Consider the following 19344-nt stretch of genomic DNA (forward strand, 5'->3'; position numbering starts at 1 on the left):
AACAGTGATGTTTCAGTCCGCTAGGTGTATCTCTACAGCATGGGCATATCTCTAGGTGAAGTGGACATCCCCATGCATGTACCTTATCGAAATATGACTAATTCAATATTACACCATCCCATTCTCTGGGCTCTGTCTGTAATCATAACCAGTAGTATATACCAGGAATAATGAAACATAGCTTCAACGCCATACAACACTCCTTCCGTAGCCTCCAACTGCTCTTAAACACTAGTAAAACTAAATGCATGCTCTTCAACCGAACGCTGCTTGCACCCGCCCACCCGACTAGAATCACTACTCTCGGCGGGTCTGACCTAGAGTATGTGGACAACTACAAATACCTAGGTGTCTGGTTAGACTGTAAACTCTCCTTCCAGACTCACATTAAGCATCTCCAATAAAAGTTAGATCTAGAATCGGCTTCCTATTTCGCAACAAAGCCTCCTTCACTCATGCTGCCAAACATGCCCTCGTAAAACTGACTATCCTACCGATCCTTGACTTCGGCGATGTAATTTACAAAATAGCCTCCAACACTCTACTCAGCAAATTGGATGTAGTCTATCACAGTGCCATCCGTTTCGTCACCAAAGCCCCATATACTACCCACCATTGTGACCTGTACGCTCTTGTTGGCTGGCCCTCACTACATATTCATTGCCAAACCCACTGGCTCCAGGTCATCTATAAAACACTGCTAGACAAATCCCTGTCTTACCTTAGCTCACTGGTCACCATAGCAACACCCACCCGTAGTCTGCGCTCCAGCAGGTATATCTCACTGGTCATCCCCAAAGCCAACACCTCCTTTGGCCGCCATTCCTTCCAGTTCTCTGCTGCCAATGACTGGAACGAACTGCAAAAACCTCTGAAGCTGGAGACTCTTATCTCCCTCACTAACTTTAAGCGTCAGTTGTCAGAGCAGCTTACCGATCACTGCACCTGTACACAGCCATTCTGAAATTAGCCCACCCAACTACCTCATCCCCATATTGTTATATATTTTGCTAATTTGCACCCCAGTATCTCTATTTGCACATCATCTTTTGCACATCTATCATTCCAGTGTTAATACGAAATTGTAACTATTTTGCACTATGGCCTATTTATTGCCTTACCTCCATAACTTACAACATTCGCACACACTGTATATATATTTTCTGTTTGTATTTTTGACTTTATGTTTTGTTTACCCCATATGTAACTCTGTGTTGTTGTTTTTATCGCACTGCTTTGCTTTATCTTGGCCAGGTTGCAGTTGTAAATGAGAACTTGTTCTCAACTGGCTTACCTGGTTACATAAAGGTGAAAATAAAACAAGTCTTTGCCACTCAAAACACTTTTTTATAGAATATTTTGAAATGTATTTCATCACACAAAATCTTGCCAAAGCATATTCTGTAGGAGGGGTTCATATGAATTTAAAATAATTTGACATGATTTATATGAATCGGCTCATGAACATATGTACTAGGGAGAGGCTGTATCCATATCAATAAATGAGACAAAACTAAACATTGATTAAGTCTTGGCTATAACCTGTCCTGAGTGAAATAGCCAAGGGGTCCCAAATGGCCAAGACTATCTATAGCCTATTCTTATTGCCAGTACTGTTTTCCCTATCTGCCACTGTATGTGCTTCTTCAACTATTTTGTTTAAAATGTATTTTGAGGCTATATTTAGAGGCATGTGAGCTTTAAGGGGAGGCCTATAATAAAAACAGTTGTAAAACACAAATAGACTTCTAAAATTATTCCGCAAGACCCCAGTACCCAAAATGTTGGTCTAAATTGCAATGCCTACAAGTTGAAGGCCTATTTTTTATTAGGATAGGCCTGAATTAAACATTGAATTATTAAAGTGATAGGCTAAAGAACTTTGGAGAATTTAGATCATTTTGAATACACATGAATTTCAATAAACAAATAGATAAGACTGTTCTATTCTCATTGATTTAGTTCCTATTGCAACTCAGACATGACAGAATGGATGATATACTGACTGAACTGATTGAAGGATTAATTAAATGTTCAAATATGTTGGAATGATGAGTTGCACGAATCATGCATGCTCTGCTAGTAGGCAAATATGCCTACATTAGGGTATAATGACTCTATGGATGCATGCCTCCAGAAGGGCATATTCTGAGGTTGAGGGGTGCTTTTCCGAAGGCGCATGGTGCTGTGGTGCTGCATGGAGATCACAAGCTCTTCAACTGGGCAGCAGTGTCTCGAATAGCCTATACGGAGACTACCTAAGACCACTGCAACAGAGTTTTTGTAAAGTGTGGGAATAAGCTTATGCCAGACTTAGCCTACGTTTAACCTCTCCCTTGTTAATTTCAAAGTCCATATGTTCATGACCCGATTCATATAAATCATGTCAAATTATTTTAAATTCATATGAACCCCTCCTACAGAATATGCTTAGGCAAGATTTTGAGTGATGAAATACATTTCAAAATATTCTATAAAAAAATATTTTGAGTGGCAAAGACTCCAGTGGTCAAACATAATTCATAGATTCACCAAACATATATTATTATTCATTATACATGTTTCATTATTCCTGGTATATACTACTGGTTATGATTGCAGACAGAGCCCAGAGAATGGGATGGTGCAATATTGAATAAGTCATATTTTGATAAGGTGCATGCATGGGTATGTCCACGTCACCCAGAGATATGCCCATGCTGTAGAGATACACCTAGAGGACTGAAACTTTACTGTTCTAGGCATAATACCGCTAGTGCTATCTAGACTTGCGCTGGCAAACAAATCCATTACATTAGCTACAGTGAGGGAAAAAAGTATTTGATCCCCTGCTGATTTTGTACGTTTGCCCACTGACAAAGACATGATCAGTCTATAATTTTAATGGTAGGTTTATTTGAACAGTGAAAGACAGAATAACAACAACAAAATCCAGAAAAACACATGTCAAAAATGTTATAAATTGATTTGCATTTTAATGAGGGAAATAAGTATTTGACCCCTCTGCAAAACATGACTTAGTACTTGGTGGCAAAACCCTTGTGGCAATCACAGAGGTCAGACGTTTCTTGTAGTTGGCCACCAGGTTTGCACACATCTCAGGAGGGATTTTGTCACACTCCTCTTTGCAGATCTTCTCCAAGTCATTAAGGTTTCGAGCCTGACGTTTGGCAACTCGAACCTTCAGCTCCCTCCACAGATTTTCTATGGGATTAAGGTCTGGAGACTGGCTAGGCCACTCCAGGACCTTAATGTGCTTGCCTTGGCCGTGTGTTTTGGGTCATTGTCATGCTGGAATACCCATCCACGACCCATTTTCAATGCCCTGGCTGAGGGAAGGAGGTTCTCACCCAAGATTTGACGGTACATGGCGCCGTCCATCGTCCCTTTGATGCGGTGAAGTTGTCCTGTCCCCTTAGCAGAAAAACACCCCCAAAGCATAATGTTTGATGGTGGGGATGGTGTTCTTGGGGTCATAGGCAGAATTCCTCCTCCTCCAAACACGGCGAGTTGAGTTGATGCCAAAGAGCTCGATTTTGGTCTCATCTGACCACAACACTTTCACCCAGTTCTCCTCTGAATTATTCAGATGTTCATTGGCAAACTTCAGACGGGCCTGTATATGTGCTTTCTTGAGCAGGGGGACCTTGCGGGCGCTGCAGGATTTCAGTCCTTCACGGTGTAATGTGTTACCAATTTTTTTCTTGGTGACGATGGTCCCAGTTTAGAGTGTGCTCCTAATCTCAGCTCATTACCTGTATAAAAGACACCTGGGAGCCAGAAATATTTCTGATTGAGAGGGGGTCAAATACTTATTTCCCTCATTAAAATGCAAATCAATTTATAACATAACTATTCAAATAAACCTACCATTAAAATTATAGACTGATCATTTCTTTGTCAGTGGGCAAACATACAAAATCAGCAGGGGCTCAAATACTTTTTTCCCTCACTGTACCTAAATGTGAAGTAAACTCAACTGAGGAGTAATAGAGAATGGAGACTTTTATCTTGTATATGTGTAGGATCTCTCTTTCCGGTTTCCCTGACTTCCGTTTTTTTTTATACTGTGTCATGCTTGTTCACGTAGCACTCCTCATAGGCCATTTAGTGTACTTTTTTTTTGTTGATGAGATGAATCTGCCAAAACAGTGAAAGGTATTATTGTACATCAGAATTGCAGCACAAGATTTGTTCAAGCCTAAAATGTTAGTCCGTAATCGTAACATGGTGTTTATATGTTCTTAGATGAAATGTCATGTTTTCGTTTCATGTTTCACTCATGGCTTTTCTTACGATCCTAACAATACGTACGTTCAACCTTTTGGCAGCTATCTGGCTCCATAGGAATTCCCCCCTAAAAGAGTGCATACCTGACCCAGCCCTGGCCTGTCATGCAGACAAACCTGTGCATAAGAAGGAAGGACGTACTGTAGGCTACGTCACATGCATGCCCTGAGTAGTAACACTGTCGCCTCTTTTTGAACTAGAGCCATAGATAAACTGCTTAGAACAGTGCACGTGAAGCATGACAACCATAGAAAGAGGAGTTGGCTAAAGCCCATACAGCTCTCCAGGCCCGTATTCATAAAGCGTCCAAGAGTAGGATTATTGATCTAGGATCAAGTCCCTCTCTCCATTTAATCTTATTCATTATTACAAAAATGATCCAAGATCAGCACTGCTATTCTGAGACGCTTTATGAATACAGGCCCTGAGACCAGGCTAGCCATGCTGTTATTTTAAAACCTTGTCTAAATGGCCTATCTACAGCGTCTTTGTGAATGACAACAACAACGACAATACTGGCCCTATAGTGATTGACATATGTTTTATTTACCTCCATTTTAATATGATGAATTCATTGAAAATCACTCAAAAATAAAGTTGGCAGTATAAACCAAGAGGACAAACTGGTTGGGGGTCATCACTGCCAAGATGACTGGGATGAAATGAGGTGACTGGGAAACACATTTCCGGAAACGTTCCCAAAATTCCCAGGTTTTCTAGAAATCCCGATTGTAGGATTCCCGGGAATACTTGGAGGATTTCCTCCCTGCTTATTCCCTCCAGATTCCAGAAATTCTCCAACCAGAATTTATGAAAACCTGGGAATTTTGGGAACATTTCCGGAGTTTTACGACCCTAGTCAGAGGTCAGATGTCAGGTGTTTGTTGAGGTCAGAGGGTCTGGTGGGTGTGGGTGCGGGGGCAGTGGAGGCCGTTAAAGTGGTAGGGCTCATGGAGGTGCTGGGCGTGGTTGTAAAGGGAGGGGTGTTCGATGCCCTCGGTAGCCAGCTCCTCCTGCTTGTGAAGGCCCACTAGCTTGACTAACAGCTCTCCGATGAAGGCCTGGCAGGGGGGACACATAGTAGCATCATGTATGTACCAGTGGAGGCTGCTGAGGGGAGGACAGCTCATAATAATGTCTGGAAAGGAGCTAATGGGATGGCATCAAACACGTGTTTGATGTATTTGATACCATTACACTTATTCCACTCCAGCCTTTACCACAAGCCTGTCCTCCCCAATTAAGGTGCCACCAACCTCCTGTGATCGGTAATGTTTTGTATTTTTCCCTTTCACATTAGATACATACACTGAACAAAAATAGAAATGCAACATGTAAAGTGTTGGTTTCATGAGCTGAAATAAAATATCCCAGAAATGATCCATATGCACAAAAAGCTTATTTCTCTCAAATGTTGTGCACAAATTTGTTTACATCCCTGTTAGTGAGCGTTTCTCCTTTGCCAAGATAATTCATCCACCTGACAGGTGTGGCATATCAAGCAGCTGATTAAACAGCATGACCCTTACACAGTTAAGGCCCCTCTAAAATGTGCAGTTTCGTCACACAACACAATGCCACAGATGTCTCAAATGTTGATGGAGCGTGCAATTGGCATGCTGACTGCAGGAATGTCCACCAGAGCTGTTGCCAGAAAAAGTAATGTTAATTTCTCTGCCATAAGCCGCCTCCAATGTCGTTTTAGAGAATTTTGTAGTACGTCCAACCGGCCTCACAACCGCAGACCATGTGTATGGCGTCGTGTGGGCAAGCGGTTTGCTGATGTCAACGTTGTGAACAGAGTGCCCCATGGTGGCTTTGGGGTTATGGTATGGGCATGTTAGGCTATGGTTCAACCCAGCACTCAGAGAAACAAACACGACAAAGGGAGTGGAAGAAACAAAAATATTTTAATAAAAGTTCAAATTGTCTTAGTCCAAAAACAACTGAAGTAAAGGAACAGAGTGGGCTAGTCGGCTCCGGAGGAAGGAGAGGCTGAGGCAGGCAGGCAGGCAGGCAGACCGGCAGGCAGGTTGGGAGGCAGGTTGGGAGGGATGTCTGAACGCTCTGGTAAGAACAACGATCTGGCGCCGGTGGAGAGCCATGCCCCGGAATTAGTAGTGCAGGTTGATGAGAGAATAGGATGCAGCTGCGTAGGCAGGAATCACTGGAAACAACCCGCAGCTGCACAGGAGAGGCAGATCCTGAGCACGCCCCTGATCCACTCCAGACACACCCACATAAAGGGGACAAACACACATACAGATACAACAGACACAGAGGGGACAAAACAAGGAGGAAGGGAAACAGAAAAGGGAGAGACAAGCTGCCCACATAACAGTACCCCCCCTCAATGGTCGCCACCTGGCGACCCACCAGGCCTGTCAGGGTTGTCGTGATGGAAGTCCGTGATCAGCTGAGGATCCAACACAAAACGCTTAGGGACCCAAGACCTCTCCTCTGGTCCATAACCTTCCCAATCGACTAGGTATTGGAGACCCCTACCCCGCCTCCGAGAGTCCAGGAGCCTACTGACGGTGTAGGCCGGATGGTCGTCAATGAGGCGAACAGGTGGAGGTGGATCAGCCGGCGGACACAAAAGGCTGGAGGACACAGGTTTCAGTTGGGAGACGTGGAAAGTAGGGTGTATCTTCATGGCTGAAGGCAACTTCAAACGAACCGCAGCGGGGTTAATGATGGACTCCACCACAAACGGACCCAGGTACCGAGGAGACAGCTTGCGTGATTTGGTACGAAGAGGTACGTTCTTAGACGACAGCCAAACCTCTTGACCAGGATGAAACACAGGTGCGGGAGTCCTGCTCCTATCCGCTGTCATCTTGTTCCTGTCGGTGGTCCGAAGCAACGCTTCCCGAGCGTCGCGCCACACTCTCTGGCAGCGGGCGGAGGTTCTCCTGAACCGAAGGAACAGCCAATTCCTTCTCCTGAGCAGGAAACAGAGGGGGGTTGATAACCCATGGTAACTTCGAAGGGTGAAAGGCCAGTGGCAGAGGTGGTGAGGGAGTTGTGGGCGTACTCTATCCAAGGCAGATGTTTGGCCCAGGATGATGGATGTTGAGCAGCCACACAACGAAGGGTTGCTTCGAGGTCTTGATTGGCTCTTTCTGTTTGACCGTTGGTCTGGGGATGAAACCCTGAGGACAGACTAACGGAAGCACCCAAAGCAGAACAGAAAACCTTCCAAACACGGGAAGTAAACTGTGGGCCTCTATCAGATACGATGTCCACAGGTATTCCATGGGGACGGAATACATGTTGGACTAGGAGGTCCGCTGTCTCACTGGCAGACGGTAATTTTGGTAATGCTATATAGTGAACAGATTTAGAGAATCTGTCCACAATGGTAAGTATAGTATCATTACCTTCAGACTTGGGTAGGCCGGTGACAAAATCCATGGCTATGTGGGACCAGGGACGGCTGGGAACTGGGAGGGGGTAGCAGCAGCCCCGAAGGGGACTGATGGGAGGCTTTGCCCCGAGCACAGGTTGAACAGGCTGCCACAAAAGCCTGAACGTCAGTTTCCATTGAAGGCCACCAAAAATGTCTCCTAAGCAGCGTCAACGTGCGTCTCATCCCAGGGTGACCAGCAAAACGGGAGGTGTGAATCCACTGCAACACCTGAGACCGGACCGTCTCGGGAACAAAGAGTAGGTTGGGAGGTCCATCACCCGGTCCCGGGTCCGTGGCAAGTGCAGTCTTCACAAGAGACTCGATCTCCCACTGAACAGCCGCCACGACGCATGAGGAAGGCAGGACTGCCTCAGGCTCGCTGGTCTCCGAAGGGTCAGCAAACTGGCGGGACAAAGCATCTGGTTTAACATTTCTTGACCCCGGTCTGTATGTAAGAATAAAGTTAAACCTACTAAAAAACAGGGCCCATCTGGCTTGGCGTGAGTTGAGTCTCTTAGTGGCTTGGATGTAAGCCAAGTTTTTGTGGTCTGTCCAGACCACAAACGGCAGTTCAGCTCCATCCAGCCAGTGCCGCCATTCTTCCAGTGCTAGCTTGACCGCCAGCAGTTCTCGGTTTCCAACGTCGTAATTCCGTTCTGTGGGTGACAATTTCTTGGAGAAAAAAGCACAGGGGTGAAGCTTTTGGTCAGTGGGGGAGCGCTGGGAGAGGACTGCTCCCACACCTGAGTCTGACGCGTCCACCTCCACAACAAACTGCAGAGAGGTATTGGGGTGTATCAACACAGGGGAGGTGGAAAACAGTTCCTTCAAAACCCCTACCGCCTGCTCCGCCTCAGGGGACCACAGAAAAGGGACTTTTGGGGATGTGAGTCTAGTAAGGGTGCCACCACTTTACTAAAACCCTTAATGAACCTACGGTAGAAGTTAGCAAAGCCCAAAAATCGTTGAAGTTGCTTACGGGTGGTGGGTATGGGCCATTCCGTCACTGCCCGGATCTTCTCGGGGTCCGCCTTCACCTGCCCGCTCTCAATGATGAAACCAAGGAACGATGTAGACTGTTTGTGGAACTCACACTTCTCTGCTTTGACGTACAGCTTGTTCTCCAAGAGCCGTTGAAGGACTTGACGGACGTGTGACTCATGCTCCTCGGGTGACTTGGAAAAAACAAGAATATCATCCAGGTATACAAAGACAAAACGGTTCAAAAAATCCCTAAGAACATCGTTCACCATGGCTTGGAAAACAGCAGGGGCGTTTGAGAGCCCAAAGGGCATGACCAAATACTCAAAATGTCCCAGTGGAGTGTTGAAAGCGGTTTTCCACTCATCTCCCTTTCGGATCCGGACAAGGTGATAAGCGTTCCTGAGGTCGAGCTTGGAGAAAACTGTGGCGCCATGCAGAGGTTCAAAAGCAGAGTTGATGAGTGGAAGGGGATACTTGTTTTTAACAGTTATGTTGTTTAAACCCCTGAAATCGATACAGGGGCGTAACGACTTGTCCTTCTTTTCCACGAAAAAGAAACCTGCACCCAAAGGAGACGACGAGGGACGGATTATGCCCGAGACCAGAGAATCACCAATGTACTGCTCCATTGCCTCTCTTTCTGGTCGGGACAGATTGTATAAGCGACTAGAGGGCAAGGGAGCACCAGGAAGCAGTTCAATAGGGCAATCATAAGGCCTATGTGGTGGTAGAGACAGAGCCTTGTCCTTACTGAAAACCTCCGCTAAGTCATGGTATTCTTTGGGGACAGATGACAGATCAAGAGGAGCTGAGGGATGAGTTGGGTTACACTTAGTGGGGGGAACCGCTGACCTAAGGCACTCTGAATGGCAGTTAGTGCTCCAACTGAGAATGGTGTGACGTGTCCAATCAATTTGTGGGTTGTGAAGAGCCAACCAGGGGAAGCCAAGGATTAGGGAGGTAGCTGAGCCAGACATAACTCTTAGCTGAATGCTTTCACAATGATTGCCTGAAATCACTAGGGATACGGGGGTGGTTTGATGAGTTATCTCCGCGAGGAGGCGCCCATCAAGGGCTGTGACCCGAATGGGGGTAGGTAGTGGCTCCATGGGGATACGAGCTTGTGTAACGAACTGGTGGCTAATAAAGTTGTCTTCTGCACCTGAGTCTATGAGAGCTGAGAGTGGCAGGGAATGACTCTGGAAACGTAAGGTTACAGGTACTTGTAATCGGGGAATGATGGGTTCAGGATCTAACTCTGGGCTCGCAAGTAGACCCACCGTTACGAGCGAGCCTTGTCTTTTGGCCGCTTAGGGCATGTAGCCAGAATGTGTGTGGCGTCTCCACAGTACAGGCACTCACCCGCCTGGAGGCGCCGTTGCCGCTCTGCTGGAGGTAGTCGAGCTCGACCCACTTGCATAGGTTCCTCCTCTGTGCTCGGGATGGAATCAGGAACAAGAAGCTGCCGGCTCCGGGGAGGCGAGACTCGAGTGGTTGAAGGCTGGGGAACTCGTCCTCCTAGATGCGGCCGACCGCCTCTCTCCCGACGCCTCTCCCACAACCGGTTGTCTAGCTTAATGGACAGGGAAACGAGAGAATGTAAATCATGTGGCTCGTCACGAGCAGCCAGTTCATCCTTAATGGCTTCATTCAAACCGTTTAGAAATGCTCCTTGAAGTGCCACATTGTTCCACTTGGAGTCTGCTGCCAAAGTCCAGAACTCAATAGAGTACTCAGCCACACTGTTAGAACCCTGCCTCAAATTAAAAAGTATCTTGGAGGAATTACCCACATGGTCAGGATGGTCAAAAACAGTCTTCAATTTAGCAGAAAAATCAGCGAAAGTCAATCCAGTCAAAGCTTGATTTGAGCATACAGCCTCAGCCCAAACCAGAGCTCTCCCTCTTAACAGCCCCAGAACATAATGTACCTTAGAGGAATCAGTAGAAAACGACAGTGGTCTCTGCCGAAAAATCAAGTCACACTGAAGCAAAAATCCCCGGCACTTGTCCAATTCTCCATTGAACGGTTCAGGCGACGTGACAGGGGGTTCCCGATGGAACGAAGCCTGCATAATGTCAGAGGAAACAACTTGGGGTGCGTCAAACTGGGGGTCAGAGAGAGATGGAGAGCTGATAACAGACAATTTAGAGACTTGTGTAGTTAACTGAGTCACCTGGTTCAGCAGTTGATGATTATCTTCCAAAAGAGTCCGAATCAATTGGTCATGCTGTCCTAGCAACGTTCCTTGAGCCTGGATAGCTTGTTGGAAGCTGTCTTCGTTTGCCCCGTGCTGTTTCTCTGTTGGGTCCATGGCCAGATCGTTCTGTTAGGCTATGGTTCAACCCAGCACTCAGAGAAACAAACACGACAAAGGGAGTGGAAGAAACAAAAATATTTTAATAAAAGTTCAAATTGTCTTAGTCCAAAAACAACTGAAGTAAAGGAACAGAGTGGGCTAGTCGGCTCCGGAGGAAGGAGAGGCTGAGGCAGGCAGGCAGGCAGGCAGACCGGCAGGCAGGTTGGGAGGCAGGTTGGGAGGGATGTCTGAACGCTCTGGTAAGAACAACGATCTGGCGCCGGTGGAGAGCCATGCCCCGGAATTAGTAGTGCAGGTTGATGAGAGAATAGGATGCAGCTGCGTAGGCAGGAATCACTGGAAACAACCCGCAGCTGCACAGGAGAGGCAGATCCTGAGCACGCCCCCTGATCCACTCCAGACACACCCACATAAAGGGGACAAACACACATACAGATACAACAGACACAGAGGGGACAAAACAAGGAGGAAGGGAAACAGAAAAGGGAGAGACAAGCTGCCCACATAACAGGGCAGGCATAAGCTACGGACAACGAACACAATTGCATTTTATTGATGGCAATTTGACTGCACAGAAATACCGTGACGAGATCATGAGGCCCATTGTGAGGCCCATTTATTTTAAGGTATCTGTGCCCAGATGCTGTATTCCTGATATCTGTATTCTCAGTCGTGAAATCCATAGATTAGGGCCTAATAAATTTATTTCAATTGACTGATTTCCTCATATGAACTGTAACTCAGTAAAATCTTTGAAATTGTTGCATGTTGCATTTATATTTTTGTTCAGTAGGATAATACATAGATAGGAATGAGAGTGGGAGACGGAAAATAGAGCACTCTGAAGTCTCAACACCAGCCGCTCTAGGTTTGGACTAAAAAGCATGTTCAATGGAGCATTTCGGCTTAATCGGTGTCCAGGAAACCAGCACTTATTGTTCTTCAATCATTTGTGATATTGATTTGAAACCAACATGTGTCTACTCTGTGACAAGGCCTCCATCTCCCAGCCCCGTCAGGGTTGCTGGAGCTAGGCCTGGAGCCTGGAGGAGATGACCCAGCAGTCATACAGATCCTCTGCCTCTGTTTCTCTGTGTGTGTGTGTTGTGTGTTGTGTGTTGTGTGTGTGTGTGTGTGTGTGTGTGTGTGTGTGTGTGTGTGTGTGTGTGTGTGTGTGTGTGTGTGTGTGTGTGTGTGTGTGTGTGTGTGTGTGTGTGTGTGTGTGTGTGTGTGTGTGTGTGTGTGTGTGTGTGTGTGTGTGTGTGTGTGCGTGCGTGCGTGCCAGAATATGAGAGCGGAGCTGGAGCGTGCCCAATTTGACTGGAGCGTGGAGCAAGCATCCCAAAGGCTGGAGCGTTGGCCTTCTCGCCTGTTCCAATTTCGCTCCAGTAGCGCTCACTTCATGAGCTCAGGGCAGTCTACTTGTCGCTAAATATTTTCATAAAAAACTGATCAATCACACAGGTGCTACATCAAGGTGACTTACAAAGATGAGGACCAAGAGCAAGAGAGGGAGTGCGGTGATGTAGCGTCCACAACTAAAGAATCATTGTGGAATCTGAAACCTGGCAAGGATGGCCAAAGGGGTGTTTAGCATCCCCAGTGGCTCTGCAAGTGTGGAGAGGATATTATCCGCTGCTGGCCGATCTCCAGGTACCATGGCATGAGCCTGAAGCCACAGACTGGCCAAACTCGTGTTTCTAAAAATGAATTCTAAAAATGAATTCAAAGGCACTAATAAGTCATTTTTCGTTTAATTTGTATTCAATTCTAAGTCACAGCCTATATGTGCAATTTATAGACTATAATGATTTAATACAACAAAATGTTGTTTAAATGCTGAGCCCTTTATGTCCCTACCAGCCTATTGTGTCGCACTCGCAAATGCTTCACAATGTATTTCTTTGAAGGCTTTTACCTTAATAATAGTCTAAATAATTCCTTTTCGTTCCTTCTTAGGCTCCCTGTCTGCCTCCTGACCTATTTAGAGTGTTTATATGCTGTTTAGTATGACATGTAGCCTATTTGAAATTATGTTCGCTTCTTACATTCACCTTTTCATGTTTATTCAAATACTTTCCATTCAAATCCATATGGTTTGGTTTCAATACTTAAAACCCAATTAGTAGGTCCAGGTAGTCACAAAAATAGATGGGTGTTGTTTAAATTGTGAATTTAATGAATGGAGCGAATTTGGAGCGGGAGTTTATTTTCCTGTGAGTGTGGAGCGGTTTTTAGCTGAGCAGTAGGAAAGTATGAGTGATGAGCGGGATTTCCAACAGCTCAACTCTGCTCACATGCTCTGATGCATGTGCATGCGTATTTGGGCCTGAGCAGGCCACTGTGGGCCCTATCCTTTGTCAAAATAGGTCATTTATTGCAGCAGGAAACAGAGGGAAAAAGAGAAGAGAAGAAAGAGGGAAGAGAGAGAAGGCTAGGACAGAAGGTCATTGTAAGGCATGTGGAGTGACAGTGGAAGGAGGTGTCAGACACTGCTGCTGTCAGACACTGTGTGTGTGAGCGAGAGAGAAGAGAGAGAGAGAGAGAGAGAGAGAGAGAGAGAGAGAGAGAGAGAGAGAGAGAGAGAGAGAGTGTGTGTGTGTGTGTGTGCGTGTGTACAGAGACTAAATAAAAAGGTGTGACTTAATATGCATGATTATTCCATATCATAAAGAATTAAGGTAAAACATACCTCTGTGTTGTTGCTGCATGTCTGAAAGATCTCCTGATGATGAACAGAGATTATAGAAGAGAGAATTCATTGTATCAAAATTCCAGCAGTAAAATTCTCTGGCAAAGTCTGGTTGGTCTGAGTCCATGATCAGAACAAATTTGTGTGGGCGGGGCCTACCTTTAACTTTTTAACTCGCTCCTCATTGCTAGCCAGGTCTAGCAGGTCATCAATGTTTACCTCATCTGGCATGGCATCCTCCTGCAAAACACACACATATATTAAAAACACACACACATGTATACTGTATATTATCAGAGTAGAAAAGTAATAACATCAATGTCCATGTATCTAACTGCTCCAAACTGTATCAGTGGCCTAGCCAGACAGAACAGAGCTCTATTGTTCCAGACCAGTTGAAGATCAGCCTCCTCTCCACACAACTCCTCTGTAGTCTGAATAATCGAACTTCCTGCCTGATACCTGTTCAACTTCTGGGTGGCTGGATTTTACAGTCATAAATCCATAAAAATTATCTCTTAAGGGAATATCCTAAAATGATCCGACTGGTCCCCCTTTAGTTGGTGACATTATTGTTTATCTGATCTAATGCTTAGCGGAGATCCGGCAGGGGCCAACATGGTATACTTGTGGCCCTATAGGGTTGAATGTCCAGCTTTACACTACTACTGTACTAAAATCAAATCAAATACATTTTTATTTGTCACATGCGCCGAATACAACAGGTGTAGACCTTGCCGTGAAATCAACAATGCAGTTTTAAGAAAATAGAGTTAAGAAAATACTTACTAAATAAACCAAAGTAAAAAATAAAAAAATATAATGAAAAGTAACACAATAAAATAACAATAATGAGGCTATATACAGGGGGTACCGGTACCGAGTCAATGTGCCGGGGTACAGGTTAGTTGAAGTAATTTGTACATAAAGTGTAAAGTGACTATGCATAGATAATAAACAGCGAGTACCAGCATTGTAAAAACAATGCAAATAGTCTGGGTGGCCATTTTTTAAATTTTTCAGCAGTCTTATTGCTTGGGGGTAGAAGCTGTTAAGGAGCCTCTTGGACCTAGACTTGGCGATCAGGTACCGCTTGCCGTGTTGAAGCAGAGAGAGCAGTCTATGACTTGGGTGACTGGAGTCTTTGACAATTTTTGGGACTTCCTCTGACACCACCTAGTATATAGGACCTGGATGTCAGGAAGCCTGGCCCCAGTGATGTACTGGGCTGTACACACTACCCTCTGTAGCGCCTTACGGTCGGATGCCTAGCAGTTGCCATACCAGGCGATGATGCAACCGGTCAGGATGCTCTCGATGGTGCAGCTGTATAACCTTTTGAGGATCTGGGGACCCATGCCAAATCTTTTCAGTCTCCTGAGGGGGAAAAGGCGTTGTTGTGCCCTCTTCATTACTTTCTTGGTGTGTTTGGACCATGATAGTTTGTTGGTGATGTGGACACCAAGGAACTTGAAACTCTCGACCCGCTCTACTACAGCCCCATTGATGTGAATGGGGGCGTGTTCGGCCCTCCTTTTCCTGTAGTCCACGATCATCTCCTTTGTCTTGCTCACGTTGAGGGAGAGGTTGTTGTCCTGGCACCACACTGCCAGGTCTCTGATCTCCTCCCTATAGGCTGTCTTATCATTGTCAGTGATCAGGCCTACCACCGTTGTGTCGTCAACAAACTTAATGATGGTTTTGGAGTAATGCTTGGCCACGCAGTCGTGGATGAACAGGGAGTACAGGAGGGGACTAAGCACGCACTCCTGAGGGGCCCCCGTGTTGAGGATCAGCGTGGCAGATGTGTTGTTGCCTACCCTTACCACCTGGGGGGTGGCCCATCAGGAAGTCCAGGATCCAGTTGCAGAGGGAGGTGTTTAGTCCCAGGGTCCTTAGAATAGTGTTGAGCTTTGTGGGCACTATGGGGTTGAATGCTGTGCTGTAGTCAATTAACAGCATTCTCACATAGGTGTTCCTTTTGTCCAGGTGGGAAAGGGCAGTGTGGAGTGCGATTGAGATTGCGTCATATGTGGATTTGTTGGGGCGGTATGCGAATTGGAGTGTGTCTAGGGTTTCCGGGATGATGGTGTTGATGTGAGCCATGACCAGCCTTTCAAAGCACTTCATGGTACCGACGTGAGTGCTACGGGGCGGTAGTCATTTAGGCAGGTTAACTTAGCTTTCTTGGGTACAGAGACTATGGTGGTCTGCTTGAAACATGTAGGTATTACAGACTCGGTCAGGGAGAGGTTGAAAATGTCACTGAATACACTTGCCAGTTGGTCCGCGCACGCTCTGAGTACACGTCCTGGTAATCTGTCTGGCCCTGTGGCCTTGTGAATGTTGACCTGTTTAAAGGTCTTGCTCACATCGGCTACATAGAGCGTGATCACACAGTTGTCCGGAACAGCTGGTGCTCTCATGCATGCTTCAGTGTTGCTTGCCTCGAAGCGAGCATAAAAGGCATTTAGCCCGTCTGGTAGGCTCGCATCACTGGGCAGCTCGCGGCTGGGTTTCCCTTTGTGGTCCCTATTAGTTTGCAAGCCCTGCAACATCCGACGAGCATCAGAGCCGGTGTAGTAGGATTCAATCTTAGTCCTGTATTGACGCTTTTGCTGTTTGATGGTTCATCTGAGGGCATAGCGGGATTTCTTTTAAGCGTCCGGATTAGTGTCCCACTCCTTGAAAGCGGCAGCTCTAGCCTGTAGCTCGGTGTGAATGTTGCCTGTAATCCATGGCTTCTGGTTGGGACGACGTCGTCGATGCACTTATTGATGAAGCCGGTGACTGAGGTGGTATACTCCTCAATGCCATTGGATGAATCCCGGAACATATTCCAGTCTGTGCTAGCAAAACAGTCCTGTAGCGTAGCATTCGCATCATCTGACTACTTTTTTATTGAGTGAGTCACAGGTACTGCCTGCTTTAGTTTTTGCTTGTTAACAAGAATCAGGAGGATAGGATTATGGTCAGATTTTTCAAATGGAGGGCGAGGGTGAGCTTTGTATGCGTCTCTGTGTGTGGAGTAAAGGTGATCTAGAGTTGTTTCCCTCTGGTTGCACATGTGACATGCTGGTAGAAATTAAGTAAAACAGATTTAAGTTTGCCTGCATTAAAGTCCCCGGCCAATAGGAGCGCCGCTTCTGGATGAGCATTTTCTTGTTTGCTTATAGCCTTATACAGCTCGTCAGTGGTGGAAAAAGTACCCACTTATCATACTTGAGTAAAAGTAAAGATACCTTAATAGAAAATTACTCAAGTAAAAGTGAAAGTCACCCAGTAAAATACTACTTGAGTAAAAGTAAAAAAATATTAGTTTTTAAATATACTTAAGTATCAAAAGTAAATGTAATTGCTCAAATATACTTAAGTACCAAAAGTAAAAGTATAAATAATTTCACATTCATTCTATTAAGCAAACCAGACGGCACGATTTTCTTGTTTTTTAAATTTACGGATAGCGAGGGGCACACTCCAACACTCAGACATAATTTACAAACGAAGCTGCTGTGTTTAGTGAGTCTGCCAGATAAGAGGCAGTAGAGATGACCAGGGATGTTCTCATGATGTGTGTGAATTGGACCATTTTCCTGTCCCGCTAAGCTTTCGAAATGTAACGAGTACTTTTGGGTGTCAGGGAAAATGGAGTGAAAAGTACATATTTTCTTTAGGAATGTAGTGAAGTAAAAGTAAAAGTTGTCAAAAATATAAATAGTAAAGTAAAGTACAGATACCAGAAAAAACAACTTAAGTAGTACTTTAAAGTATTTTTACTTAAGTACTTTACACCACTGCAGCTCATTGAGTGCGGTCTTAGTGCCAGCGTCAATGCAGTTTTGTTACAAGGTGTGTGTCCAAAATGGCAGCCTATTCCCTATATAGTGCATTACTTTTGACCATAGCGCTCTGGTGCACTACATAAGGAATAGGGTGCCATTTCAGATGCAGACAAGAACTTGGAGCAGAATTTTACATTTTTTTACATTTTAATTATTTAGCAGACGCTTTTACCCAGAGCGATTTACAGGAGCAATTAGGGTTAAGTGCCTTGCACAAGGGCACATCAACAGATTTTTCAGCTAGTTGGCTTGGGAATTCGAACCAGCAACTTTTAGGTTACTGGCCCAACGCTCTTTACCGCTGGGTTACCTGTATCCCCATACCCTAAACATCCCAGGAGAGCAGAACATCTAGCTAGTGATGTCACATGGCCAGCTGCAGCATGTTTACCCTACCTCAAGGATTATTAACCCCATCACTTATCACCCCCACACCTGGGGTACTCTCCCTCCTCTGCACGTTCTCTTCCTCTTTCTCATCCTTCATCCCTCATTCCCTCTCTTCTGTTCTGTTCCTTTTTTCCAAGTGGCCATGTAAGGCAGTGAGTTAGCATCCCCCAGCCACCATGTCTCCATGTGTCTCTGTCAGGAGGCTGCTGCTGCAGTGGTGGCTACATCTGACATGGCACGGTATTCCCTAGTGCACTACCCATAGATCCCTGGTCAAAAGTAGTGAACTATAGGGAATAGGGTGCCATTTAGGACGGAGCTTTAGTCCACAGTGCACCTCGCATCTTCTTCCTTTTACGGACACTATGTCCTCTCATAACATACATATTGTATACACCTTGTATATGCATCTCATTGTCACGGTTTACTAAGCCAGAACCCAGAAGCAGACCAGGACAAGGTAAGTGGTGTCGAAGGTGAGTGTTTATTTAACTGATCCACGGGTGATGTTGAATAATCCAGGGAACAGAGCGGGCGGCGTGGATGAGTTGTAGAGGGTGCAGTGGTTGGTCCAATGATGGCTCGGCAGCCGCCGACCATCAGGCAGAGGTTGGGTGAAGGTTCCGGACGAGTGACTGTAGGGAGAACAAAACGGAGGTAAGCATACAACCAGCAAACAAGGTGCAAAACAACAAAACTAATGCTCTAAGCTCTAGGACTGATCCGCTGATAAACATACTGTTCATGGCTAACGATCCGGCAGGGAATGGATGTCAGGTCAGAGCTTATGAAGGTGATGATCAGGGCCAGGTGTGCAGATTGCTGATGGAATGCAGGTGTGGAAATCAGGAGAGCTCCCGCCTAGCAACGTAGCCCGGCAACCAGGCAGGGAGCGTTCCAGAACCCTCGGGAAACTGGAGATCCCGAGCAGAAAAACTAATACACATACAGGAACCGACTCAGACTGCCGGAATCGTTACAGTACCCCTCCTCCGACGAACGCCACCGGGCGGACTCCCCGGAGCGCCAGGATGGAGGCGGTAGAAGTCCCGAATGAGGTCAGCATCTAGGATCTGTCGCCGCGGAATCCAACTCCTCTCTTCAGGACCATACCCCTCCCAGTCCACGAGATACTGGAAACCCCGGCCCCGCCGTCTGGAATCCATGATGCGCCGCACCGTGTAGGCAGGACCACCTCCGATCATCCGAGGAGGAGGAGGAGGAGGCGGAGGAGGCAACAGAGGACTGAGGAAAACAGGCTTGAGGCAGGAGACATGAAAGGTGGGATGGACTCTGAGCGTCCTCGGTAATTTGAGTCGAACTGCCACCGGATTGATCACCTTCTCCACCACAAACGGACCAATGAACTTCGGTAACAACTTCCTAGACTCAGTCCGTAAAGGAAGATCCCGTG

The sequence above is a fragment of the Coregonus clupeaformis genome, chromosome 24, assembly GCF_020615455.1.
Source record: "Coregonus clupeaformis isolate EN_2021a chromosome 24, ASM2061545v1, whole genome shotgun sequence".
NCBI lineage: Eukaryota > Metazoa > Chordata > Actinopteri > Salmoniformes > Salmonidae > Coregonus > Coregonus clupeaformis.